General features: G+C 47.9%; 1 long non-coding RNA gene across 1 annotated transcript in view; it reads left to right on the top strand.

The window, feature by feature from the left end:
- Positions 1–10,236, top strand: part of LOC138265342 (uncharacterized) — a 59,393-nt gene extending 49,157 nt beyond the window's left edge. Inside the window, exon 2 of the long non-coding RNA XR_011199345.1 lies at positions 9,197–10,236. This is a non-coding gene — a long non-coding RNA (uncharacterized lncRNA). The remainder of the gene's footprint in view (positions 1–9,196) is intronic.
- Positions 10,237–13,503: the final 3,267 nt, after the last annotated feature.

Here is a 13,503-nt window from a genome sequence, read left to right as displayed (position 1 = left end):
TCGTATCTGTTGTCCCAGTCGGGTCTTTATCTGAGCTGGTGAAGCGCATGATGCGCAGGTAGCACGGTCATGTCAGCCCCCTGAACTTGTGCGAGAGATAAGAGATACAGGGGCCCCATATCCTATCAAAGTTGGGCAGGGATCCTGTGGCCATTGCTGTTAGCTTTTTCATCCCCAATATGTCCCATAACTTATGTAGCCAGTCAGTATGTGAGGGAAACACCTAAGTAACCCATCGAGCTAGAAGCAGCTGTTTGCGGCGCCGATCGCCAGTGTAATGGCTCTATCTTTCAGGGCTTTGAGAGGGTATGTCTGCGGGTCCGGTAGTCCTAGTAAGATGTAGCTGGGGAAACGTGATATAGATGTGTCATATATTGTGTCTATAGTATTCAGTATGTTCTCCCACAAGGGGGCTAAGCGTGGGCATAGCCATAGGATGTGTGTGAGTGTACCCCTCTGTCCACACCCCTGCCAACAACAGTCTGTGGTGCCCTTCCGCCATCCGGCTACTCACGCCGGCGTATAATACCAGTAGTGCGCTATTTTTAAGAATAATTATTTGGTGTTTATGTTGCAGGTTGTTACGCGCGCTCTGTGTAGCTCATCTCGCCATACCCTGTCTGTGAGTGCACGGCCACATTCGGCTTCCCACCTATGCCTTTGTAGGTGTCTGCTGTAAGTTTGGCGGCACTGTCAGCAAGACATAGAGATCTGAGGTAAGCTTCTTAGCTGTCAAACGCGTCAGCAGCCAGCGTTCAAAGGGGAGGAGGGATCTACCTGCATGTGGTCGGATTGTTGGAGATAACACCCAGTGTTGGATCACCAAATACTGTTAATAAGCTTCTTGTGGGAGGCCATATGCCTCTTGGAGTTCAGGGAAATCCATGATCCCCTGCACGTCGATCAAGTCCCCTACTCTTTTACAATTGGAGTCCTGCCAAGACTGGTACGAGGACCCCTTGTGTGCTAAGGGGAAGTCTGGATTGCCGATGATCGGCGTTTGTTGGGATATGGGTGAGGACAGGGCCTTATGTATCTGCACTTTGTCCCATACCTATATGGTGGCTTGCAGAACCAGAGATACATAGACACCTGTGAGCGGCATCCTCGCAGGAGCCAGGGGACCTTCCAGATGTGCAGTCCTGCAACAGCCTGGTCAATAAAGCACCATTGCTTTTCATTGCTCGCGCAGGACCATTCCACCAGATATCTCATTGGGGCAGCTTGATAGTACCCAACCAGGTAGGGGATTCCCAACCCCCCCCTTCGATTACGGCAAATAGGCCTGTTCTTGTGCCATTCTCGCCTTCTTCCCTGCCCAGATGAAATCCCAATTCAGCCTCTGCATAGCATCTGGTAACTTATTCGGGGGTTGCAGTGGGAGGGTCTGCATGATGAACAGCACTTTAGGATGAAGTGTCATCTTCACCGCCGCGTTGCGGCCTAAACACGAGAGGCCATATCCCTCCACTTAGTCAGGGCCCCACGGGCCTCGCTCAGCAGGGAGGTATAATTACATTCAGCTATAGCGGCTGGTGTGGTGCAGATTTGTAAGCCTAAGTATTGCACTTCTTGTTGGGCCCAAACAAATAATAAGAAGGGTTGCAGTGCTTCTGCGTCAGCCTCTGGCACTGTCAAGTTAAGGATAGAGGATTTAGACAGATTTGCTTTGAAACCTTCCACCGCAGAAGGCCGGCAGTACATCTATCACTGCTATAAGTGACATCTTCGGTTGTGTCAAGTGGCGCAGAACATCATCGGCATATAGTGCTATTTTATGAGATCTGCCCCCCATCGAGATACCACTGATGTCCTGGTTTTGCCGTGAAGGGTTTTATATATAGGGCATACAGAATCAGTGACAGCAGGCAGCCCTGTCTAGTCCCCCCGGCAATAGAAAAGGTCTCAGATAGACAACCATTTATGCTCACCCTGGCCTGGGGAGGACTGTAATTACTCTGCACCCATTCACAGAACCGTGGCCCCAAACCACAATGGGGAGGGACCAAAAATAGAAAGTCCCAGTGCACACGGTCGAAGGCCTTCTCCCCAGCGATAGAAGGTAATATCGACGGGATATTGGCCCGATGTGCCTGATCTAAAAGGTGACAAAGCCTCCTAGTGTTGTCCGCACAAGTTCTCTCTGGAATAAACCCAGTCTGATCTGGGTCTATCAGTCCCTGCAAATGGGGGCTTAGTTTGTATGCCAGAATGCCAGTAAAAAGTTTAGCATCAACATTCAACAACATAAGGTTGAATCCGTGCCAGTCTCCTGATAACCGCAATGGTACCCATCTGCATCGACTAGGTTAGCAGTCCCGTAGAGGCAAAGCTGTTGAACAGACGTGCCAACACTGGGGCCAAAAGTTCTCCAAAAAGCTTATAGATCTCTGCCCCAAGCCCATCCTGCCCTGATGCCTTCCCCGTGCGGAGTCAATGGATAGCCATTGAAACCTCAGCAGGGGTAATATCCTTCTCTAACACACTGGCTAGAGGTTTGGGGAGTCGGGCCAGGATATCGCGTCTAGGTATCTCGCTATTGCCCCATCACCTAGTTGTTCTGCTGTGTATAATGAGGCATTAAAATCCTTAAATTCCTTCAGAATTACCTTCTCATCTGTAGTGACATTGCCCCTTCGCGTCTATATTGAGTTTACCCGGCGTTGCGCCACCTGGGCGCGTAGCCGGTGTGCGAGAGCACCCTGCCTTATTCCTCCCCACATAGTACATTTGCTTGGTGCGCAGGAGGGCGTATTCTGCACCATCCATGTCTAGGGCTTTCAATTGTTTTCGGATCGCCACCAGTTGTCGCTTCACTTCCTGCGTGCCTTTTACCCTGTGTTGCCCCTCCAGCTCTTTTATCCTGACCTCTAACTGCCATCACTTCTCCCTCCTGAGTGTGTTAACACGTGCTGCAATAGCTATAAATTGGCACCTAACCACAGCCTTCAATGCCTCCCAGACCGTTGCCACTGATATCGCTGGCATAACATTAATGCTTAAGTATGATGTAATTGTACCCTTTATCTCTGTGCGCACTTCGTCATCTGCAAGAAGCTTAATATTTAGCTGCCATATCCGTATTCTCCTGCTCGGGTTTGGCAGTGTGAGTTGTAATGTGATCGGAGCACGGTTGGACAGAGACGCCATTCCAATTTCTGAATGAGTGATTGCGTGTAGTAGGCCCAAAGTGGCCAGAAAGAGGTCAAGTCTTGCATAAGTCTGGTGAGCATCTGAGAAAAATGGACATTCTGTAAGTGTCGGGTTGTGTGCTCGCCAAACATCCGTTAGTCCACTCTCCTCCTACCACCTCTGAAAGCGCATTGAGTAGGCCCCTGTCTGTCCATATCGCTGCGCTGATCTGTCCATGTGAGTGTCAGGGACTATATTAAGATCTCCCCTATGAGGATGTTCGTGTCAGCCGTAACCAACACCCGCCCAATGGCCTCTCTTAAAAACTCCTCCTGATGCTTGTTGGGGCCATAAATACAGGCGACCGTGATGTTACGCCCTTGTATGTCTATGCGTAGGGAGATAAGCCTGCCATTCATCTCAGCCTGGATGCCCACTAGTTTCCCGGGGAAATGCGTAGCTAGTAATATCGCCACCCTGCCTGTTTCCCAGGTCCTGATGAGTGGTATTGTCTGTCAAACCATTGTGATCTCAGTTTCTTTCAGTATGCTATCATCAAGTGTGACTTTGTATCAAACATATATCCCCTTTGGCTTCCCTGAGCATCGATATCAAAGCTAGCCTCTTCATTGGAGAGTTGAGGCCCCTGACATTAAGGCCAATTACATTGATCGACATGCATGTTATGGAAATTTAAGTGGGTCAGCCTTTGGGGGTTCATCTTACTTAGTGTTCCGGCTACTAACAGTGCCAGAGATGGCACTAGAAAATAAGGCACGGGGAGTGCGTTCAACCTAACAACTACCCAACCTAATATAAAAGTGTAAACACACCACGTAGAAGCCCTCTGGAGGGGGTATATCTGAATGTACCAAGTCTTTTCCTTTTCAGCCATCTTCCCCCACATCAGGTGCTCCGCCGTCTCTTCTTGTCCATGTTCTTATTGCAGCTCTCACATGTCGCATCCCGTCCTTCGTTGTTTCCCACTCAGAAAGCTCAGCTATAGGGCGGGAAGGCCATGTGCTTCATCATTAAAACCTCTGCACCCACCGATACCGAAAGGGTTTTAGTGTTCTGATCCTGTCTCAGGTAGGCCCTCACGGTGCTGCAAACTATGGAGCAAGTCCTCCGTTTCCCTCCTGCTTTTCTTCTCAGATGTTTTTTGTGGTTTCTTCTTTCGTTGTCAAGCTACGCAACCACGATTCCAAAGTGCCACCTGTGAGGTCTCCTCTGAGCCCCCATGGAGGGGGTTATTCTGCCCCAAGTCCATTTCTGGGAGGGATTCGGCATTTTCCAGCGTGCGTATAATGCGCATCTCATTCTGCCAAACAAACTAGACAGAAGGGATGGTCCCATTTATAGCTAATTCCTTTTTCCTGAAGCGTAGCTGGGACAGGTCACAGCACGCGCCGGCGCTGCAGTGTCAGCTGGGAAAGATCCTGGAACAAGTATATTTTGTGGCCTTCAAAGTCAATATGGGGTTTCAAAGAAAGGGAGCACACTTCCTACACTCAAGCAACAAAGTATGACCCCAATGCATCATGGTAAATGCAGTCGATTCATAGTCCATTCAAAGAGTAATAAAGTCTTTCACCTCCGCAGATGCAGCAGGTGCTGTATATCCCTGTACACATGTTTCTGGGTTTAGCCCGTCATCAGCAGGGAGCAGCATGTTATAGGGGCTTGCTTGAAATGCCGCCAAATGTCTTCTCTGGTTTAAGTACCACTAATAGGGCACAGGTGCCTCCCAAGGCTCATCAGCCGTGGCTCAAAGGAGCAGTCAATAAGACAGTTTCAAAGAAAGGGAGCACACTGCCTACATACACTCCAGCAACAAAGTATGACCCCAATGCATCATGGTAAATGCAGTCGAATTCATAGTCCATTCAAAGAGTAATAAAGTCTTTCACCTCCGTAGGTGCAGCAAGTGCTGTATATCCCTGTAAACGTGTTTCTGGGTTTAGTCCGTCATCCGCAGGGAGCAGCATGGTATAGGGGCTTGCTCGAAATGCCGCCAAATGTCTTCTCGGGTTTAAGTACCACTAATAGGGCACAGGTGCCTCCCAAGGCTCATCAGCCGTGGCTCAAAGGAGCAGTCAATAAGACAGTTTCAAAGAAAGGGAGCACACTGCCTACATACACTCCAGCAACAAAGTATGACCCCAATGCATCATGGTAAATGCAGTCGAATTTGTAGTCCATTCAAAGAGTAATAAAGTCTTTCCCCTCCGTAGGTGCAGCAAGTGCTGTATATCCCTGTATACGTGTTTCTGGGTTTAGCCTGTCATCAGCAGGGAGCAGCATGTATAGAGGCTTGCTTGAAATGGCGCCAAATTTCTTCTCGGGTTTAAGTACCACTCATGGCGCACAGGTGCCTCCCATGACTTGTCAGCCGTGGCTCAAGGGAGCCATCATTAAGACGGTTTCAGAGAAAGGGAGCACATTGCCTACACTCCAGCAACAAAGTATGACCCCAGTGCATCATGGTAAATGCAGTCAAATTCGTGGTCCATTCAAAAAGTAATAAAGTCTTTCACCTCCGTAGGTGCAGCAAGTGCTGTATATCCCTGTACATGTGTTTCTGGGATTAGCCCATCATCAGCAGGGAGCAGCAGGGTATAGGGGCTTGCTCGAAATGCCGCTAAATGTCTTCTCAGGTTTAAGTACCACTCATGGCACACAGGTGCCTCCCAAGGCTCATCAACCTTACATAAAAGTAAATAAGAGTTCATGTCACGAACAGCCATCAAAATTTGCTCCTTCTGCTTGCAATAATGAAGGCAGGTGAGTATATCCTGCGGCTGTCCCGGGGTTTGGGATAGGCGCCCAGTCCTGTGCGTGTGGTCCAATATTATGTCTTGATTTTTAAGAGCCGGCGCCACCTGCTGGAACAGATGGACTGCAAGGTCTTCCAGAGGTCCAGCTGATGCCTGTGCTGGCACTCCATGATGTGGATGTTGGACTGCCGGGACCTATTCACCAAGTCCTCTAGTTTATACCGCAAGTCCTGTTTGCTGTCTTGGACAGCGATAATCTCTTGACTGTGGTGGTCTAGTTCTTCCTCCAGTGTGTCACAGCTGCGTTCTACTGTGTCCACCTGTTGAACCAACTACGCAACCTCTCCTTTTAGCTCTTTGAAGGTTGTGGCACGCTCCTGTCGGAGGGTGGCTAGATCTTCACGGAGTACACCAAATAGTTGCTCCATAAAGGCTTTCATTACTGGGTTGGTATCTTCTTCCCCCATGGCGTCATTCCCAACGCAGGTGGGTTCCTGCTTTTTAGCTGAGGTTTTAGCAAAGAGGTTTTTCAGGCTGCTGCCTGTCTTGCCTTGTCTTTGTGCTGCCATCCCCTCCCAGGGAATGGTGCCTCTCCTATGATTGATTCAAGGCTCTCTCTCTCACTTTAACCACCCCATGCAGCGTCATCAGATGAAAAAGCTGTCCTCCCAACTTCTGGATCCTGTCTTGAGGCCACCAGCTCTCTGCTTCCAACGAGGGTCTCTCTTAGCCCCGATTCCACCTAAGAGGTATATTCCTTCTCCGTAAGCTCAGCTATTATTTCCTAATGGAGAGGGCCACCCATCCAGCTGCATCCCCAGGCCACCACGCGGCAGCCAGCCGCCTCTTCACTCACATGCTGGTCATATCTGTGTTCTCCATGCACCTCTAGGCGCTCCATGCGCTCTGCATGCCCCTTTCAACTGGCTGGGCACCTGGTATCTCACCTCCCCCACCAGCCAGTCTGTTGCATTCTTCGATGGCCTCTCTGCATCCCAAGGGGACGCAGGAGTGCCTCCCAGGTCCCTCACTTGCATCCACCTTGAAGGGCGAGGCCCACCGCGTCGTCGCTATGCCCCTCTGCTCTAGTACGAATCTCCTTCTGTGGCGCAGTCTGGCACTCTCCAGGGCTCCCACTCACCGTGGGCTCTTTTCTCCAGACTGGGGGGGGGAGGTGTCACGTCACTGCGCCGCACTAGTCCACCCGCAGCGATGCTCTCTTAATGCCCGTTCACCACCTGCTCCAGCGCACATGGCGCTGTCCTCTGCATCATCGGGCAGGGGGTGTCTTCTCCACCTTCTTGTTGGGCCAAGTTTTGGGTCCCCGCGGCCTGGGACCACCCATCTTCCATCCTGGCAGCTATATCCGCGGACGGTTTGAGCAGCCACCATCTTGTCCGTGGCTCCACAGCTCCATTGCGGTTCACCAGGCACCCTCCTGTCTCCCCTCGGGACCACTAGTGCCTCCAACAGACACCACAGTATTTCCTGCAGTTCCCACCAGATCTGCGGTGTCCTCACGCCATTTTAGCTGACGGAGCTACGTGATGGCACTGCTAGTCCGCCGCCATCTTGGCTCCGCCCCCCGTTTAGAGAGAATTTTAGACACAAAGGCTGGATTTAGATCTTGACCGTATTACCGTCAAGCTGTGTCGGCGGCGGGCCAAAAAGATCGTCACATCGGAGACCATGATCCTTTGCGATTACATTCCAGCAGAAGATTTGGATGCAGGAATTTTCACACAGGAAACATGATTTTTTCTGTGTTACTCTCCCTCTGTATTTTTGTTACTATTACTTTTTTTGTTCATCCGTCAACTTTTTGGGCACTTTTTTCTCAAAATTAATCAGGATGGCAGGGAGAAGAAATCCCTGTTTCGCAGAGGGAGAGTTGTCTGTCATGATGGATGAAAATTCTACTATTTCCCAGAAAAGGCAGATTTGGTCCAGAATAGTTGACAGGGTGAATGCAGTAGCCAACAACCTGCGCACACAGGAGGAGATTAGGAAGAGGTGGAATGACCTGCAGCAGATGGTTCATTCACTGGCCTCCAAGAGTCACCTGGAGAGCCAGAGGACTGGTGGTGTCTCTTCTCTCCCCCATTATAACTCTTTGCCCGGGAGGAGGAGTTCTTGCAAATCCTCCATCCTGAAGGCTTGGCTGGAATCCTTGGTGGAGTGCAGACCACCTAAGTCAAACCTACATATGTCTTAACAATTACCAATGGAGTCCTGCCCTTGAGGTAGACTTTTGGAATGCTGCAACATTCACAACACAGGGATAGCTAATTTTGACTAAATAAAATATGTTGTTTCATACTAATTACTAGCAGCATGGGTGTAGCTCTCCTCCTAACAGAATGCTACAAGTATAGTCAGATTGTGTGTAGTTCCCCATGGATCATCCCTTGCATGGGGTGGCCCATTACTATCAATAATGCTGTGCTACCAAAAACTGGCCCAAAACTACATCCATTTTCACAGGAGAGTAAGGTGTCCCTAGGTTGCATTTACTTCTAGTCACATGATGTCCATATGTATGTACCAGTTGCAAACGTGTTTTCATTTCTAATACAGTCATTGACAGTGATATCTGGAAGCTATTTTTTAAACAAGTATTGGCCACGGTGTCAATGGATGACTACAACTACCATGATGCTCTGTTTCCAGATCTGACAATCAAAAGTGCAATGTAATGTTGTAACACTGGCCTTTAATTCCATATGCGCACGTCTCAAAAACAAATGCATTTGTCAGTCACCATGTCATGTTTAGGAATAAAATGTCACCTCTTCTGCATCTCAACCATGTTGGCACTTGCTGATAGCAACAATGAATTTATGAAAATGCTTACATACGTCATTGCCTGTTGAATCCAGGACATCAAAAGATTTGTTGTGGCATGCTGAACAGAATTAGTAGCCACACACATGAATTCTCACTGTCCATATGATGATCAATTACAGTCTCATGTATTATTAACCATTGTGTATTCAATGTCTTGCAGCCTGCTAGGCCTTGGAAGGGTTCAGGGCTCCAATGTACTCACCACTGTGTTGGCCTCAATATCTGAACTTGCACTTTTGCATTTCAGGAATCTCTACAAGGTCCAAACTGGAGTTTTCATCTGTGCAAGTCAGGCTGCAGGGGTTAAGCAATGAAAATCACACAAAGGCCTAATCAGTCAATCTCTCCCTTTCAAGGTTTTAGGTTGGCCCTCATGTAAACAAAGACATGTGAAATGCACAAACTATATTTTAATCACATATCCTCTATATTCCTCACAGGTCCAAACACCTAGACCAGTGAACCACCATCTGCTAGCTAAGAGACCTCCATTCCATCCCAGGAGCAAGCCTTCAGTGAGAACCCCAATGCTGCAAATCCGGGTGATGAGGAGCAAGCTGGCCCAGCTGGTCTGTCTGGCCATACGGCTCCAGTAAGTCAAACCCAGCCCACAGGTACTCCTCCCACCACAGCGGCAAGATGACCTCAGCATGCGGACACCTCTACTTCCTGTGCACCGTGAGTCACCACACCTATCCTGTGCCCACCAGTCCTGTCTTGTGTTGAGCAACCAACACCTCAGCCAACATGTCTGTCAGGACCCAGTGGTTTGGGTCACACTTCAAGGGTACAGGCTAGTAAGGGTAGGAGTCGTGGGAGGGAATCTGTGGGACAGCCAACTGAGGCTACTGGGGTTTTTGTGAGCCAGACCACCCTTGACCAAGTCTTGGGATCAGTACAACACTCCCAAGACGTGATGGGCCAGGGCTTAACCCAGCTCCGAGACATTAAGCAGGTGCAGAGGGAGAACAGCGAGGATATGCAAAACATGAATTTTACTTTGAGCTCCTTGATGGGGCTGATGTATGACATCTACCAGATCCTGCACAAGGTTTATCCTGATCCATCTACCCAGTCTGTGTTCCCTCAACATCTGCACAAACTACAACTCTGCCAGCCACAGACAAGGCGGCCCTGCCACAGGAGAAGCCTGCTCCTACCATCCTGGTCGGTGCACCTGTGCCCCGCTCCCCTAAGGGGGCAGTCATCTGTACCAGCAGGAAAGGAAGACCAACACCACCACCCCCAATAGAAGCCAAACCTATTCCCCTCCTTGTGTGTGTACTATTCACCCTGTGGACTATTCAATGGACATATACCTTTTCTGAGGACTTTAATTTTGGACATTGGGCTTCAAACTGTTTTGTTCTCTACTACCATGTTTCCATTAACCATGATAGACTCTTTTTGTTCAATTCATATTATTTGCTTCATATCACACTTGTTTTTGTTTCTTCACAATAAATGTAATGGACACTGAGTACAAGACTTCTGTTTGATTATTTGTGGCATTTCCCTTGTCATGTCCAGCTTCCAACATCATGTTGGGAGCACTAGAGAACAATCATGTTATCAAAAAAGTTGCAAAATACAAAGAGGAAAAGTGTCAACAAATGTATTCAGAGCTAACAAACTCTACTGAGAATTTATGTGTAACATACCAGTTTTGAAAACAAGTCCATGTAGAAATAGAGTCTGGGCAACAAAAAACAGTCCTAACCCAAATACCTGTACCATTCAGGGTTATACGCTTCTCTACCTTGATACCATGGAGGAAAGGGAATATCCATTTGGAACAGATTAAATAAGCAAGCTATCACTCATGTATGACGTTAGTTGGAGCCATATATCATGCCCTCACAACAGAAATCCTAGACCAATAACACCAAGGTTCTACATCATGGCAGTGACAATTACAGAATACTATAACAATCTCTGGTGCAATGACACATTCAACATTCAGTGATGTTCTAACAAAAAGGTACTAATATCAATGATTAAATACATCAACAGCTACCTCCACTGTCCACAAACTGAAGATGTAGCCAATGTGGAGGAAGAACAGTAAATAGTGATTCACATACACATATGGTTTGAGCAACTCAAGTGGCACATATTGCCTTGATGGTAGCATCACACGAAACATGTCAGATACAATCTTCAGAACTTCCATGCCATCAGAGTGCAAGCTGTCCTTGGAAAAGGTGTGTCCATCCCAATGTTGGTGCTTCTCCCAGGATCAACAGATGTTCACTTTGTGCTTCCAAACAGCAATATATCACAGCAAACGTTGAAAGGTCCAAATGAAGATGATGTGGTGAATGATCGTGAAACAATAACAAAGGAAAATCATTTTTACCACATAGAAAAAGTAAGTCAATTGACAAGTCATGAGGACACACATACTTAGCACAAGCACATTTCATGATCCTACACTTTACCAGAATGCAATCGTCAGTATGTTTAATAGAGCTATGCTCCCCTCTGGTGCCATTACTGGCCCATGGAACAGATAGCCTATTCATTAGGAGGATTTCCAGCACATTACCAATCGGCACCCTTCATGCCCTTTCAGCCATTGCCAAAAGTGTCCTAGGCTTCTAAGACTCCAATGACACTGGAGGAGAAGCCAAAAATCGCCCTTCACTGGTTAAGCCAACCTCGTCTCCTTCACCATCAGATTTCAACAGGTATCTGGTGCATTGTCTCCACCAGAGGTGTAGCAATCGTCACCAAAAACAATGCCACTGGTGCCGCAAAGAAGATCATCAGTGCCATTACCACCTCAATCTGAAAAGCCTGCCTATGGTGCCCCATTATTCTAGAATGGATGCTCAAAGACTAGTCGAAGAAGTAAGATTTTTCTTCGGAAAACCAGACCCACAAAAAGATTCTGCTTCTGTACAGGGTGCTGATGGATCCAAACTCCACAGGTTTGAAAGATGCTAGGGGTCTCAACACCTTCTCTGAGTGGGAACTGCTTTCCCCTACGTTACTCCACTACCTGAAATGACTTCATTGCACTCTGTGGTGAGAAAAGCAGCCAAAATGCTGGCCTTCCAACTTCCATCGATGGAGGTAAAATCCAACATTTTGACCGAAGTACTTCACTGTACCTCCCATTCGCAGAGCCATTACTGTCTTTCAAGGAGATGATAATTTAACCTATATTGGCCATCTGGGATAAACCAACAACTTCTACAGTGGTGTCCAAAAAGACAGTTTGACGTTACAAACCAGCCCCTGGAGACCTGTACTTTTTTATCGTCCCATCCATCTCCAGAAAGCTTGGTAGTGCAAGCTTCATGTTCCTTGAAATTCACTCCAGGATCTTTTCCAGCCACACCAACTGATCAATCAAAAAAGATAGAACAATACACCAAAAAAGTGTTTTTGGCTAGAAGGATGGTGCTAAAGTCCATCAATGCCATCTGCCTGGTGAGACAATACATACATTCCCTACTGGATTGTGCTTAATCCGTCGTCTCTTATGCTTAGCTTTAGACACACTTCATAGAGCTCATAAATGATGATCAAGAGTTGCAGAGCAAGTGATACAAATCAGCCTTGATACCCTAGGCTCAGCAGGTGGAATGATGGGGACATTGGTCTCCCAAAGAAGACATGCCCGGCTGCGAAATTCAGGATTCTCCAAACACTTCCAAACAACACTAATGGACTTACCAGTCGATGGGTCTTGGCTGGTGCTGAGGCAGACCCAGCCCAAAGATTACAGGCAGTTAAAGAGGTTTTGTTGATTTTCAAGAGGCTTCTCCTTTCGGGGGTGTTAACAGTACGCTGCACAGTTACCTTACCTTGAAGACTGGCACATCAAATCCAGAACACCAAAGATGGCGTCTTGCCACTTGCAGGTGACAACTCAGCTGTTGTACAACCTGTGTTTTCCACCAACAAGCCCAAATCTCACCTAGTGCCCTTTCAGAGCTCCTTTTTAGAGGGAGCAGTACAGGACACTACAATGAAGGAAGCCTCCCCTTCTCCCAGAGGATTCAAGATATTCAGACTGAGTTTGATGTTTCAGGATGGAGCGACCATTCGAGTCCTAACTGTCCTTCACCAGCTTGGTCTCCTAGCCTACTGTATTCTGTTGGTCACCAATGCATGTTGGCATGTGATGCCCCTCCAGTTGTGCCTCCAGAGACTGTGGTTCTAAAAAAAATGGAGATCTCCGCGCTTGGATTGAGATGTCCAGGAACACTGCAGCAGATCTGCAGTGGTGGAGTGGGGAGAGCAGCCTTTTTGATGGAAAGCCATGTCACCCTTTCTTCCAGTAGCAACACTGATTACAGATGCCTCCACTCTGGGGTGGGGAGCTTATCTGGAGGAGCTGGAGCTACAAGGACTCTAGCATCCAGAACATATTTTACACATCTGTTGGAATTGCAGGCAATAGGTCTGGATCACAAGGCCTTCCTCCCTTCTCTTTGCAGTAAGTCAGTCCAGATCGTTACAGACAATATGACCACAATTTAGTACATCAACAAACAGGAAAAACAGAGGGTGCATTTTCTGTTGAGAAGCTCTAGTACTCCGTTCCTTGGCTCAGGACCATCAGATTTGTGAGGTAGCAAATCACCTGGCTAGAGTGCTCTAGGAGCGAACAGACAATCTTAGCCGATGTTACCTCACCAACCACAGTGGCATCTTTGCCTAGAAGAAAGTCCAGGACAACTTCCAGTTCTGGGGGGCTTCTCAGATAGATCTATTCGCCACTCAAGAGAAAGTT

The sequence above is a fragment of the Pleurodeles waltl genome, chromosome 11 (genome assembly GCF_031143425.1).
Source record: "Pleurodeles waltl isolate 20211129_DDA chromosome 11, aPleWal1.hap1.20221129, whole genome shotgun sequence".
Taxonomy (NCBI): Eukaryota; Metazoa; Chordata; class Amphibia; order Caudata; family Salamandridae; genus Pleurodeles; species Pleurodeles waltl.
The sequence above is the reverse complement of the archived record's forward strand: the minus strand, read 5'-3'. Positions and strand labels throughout refer to the sequence as shown.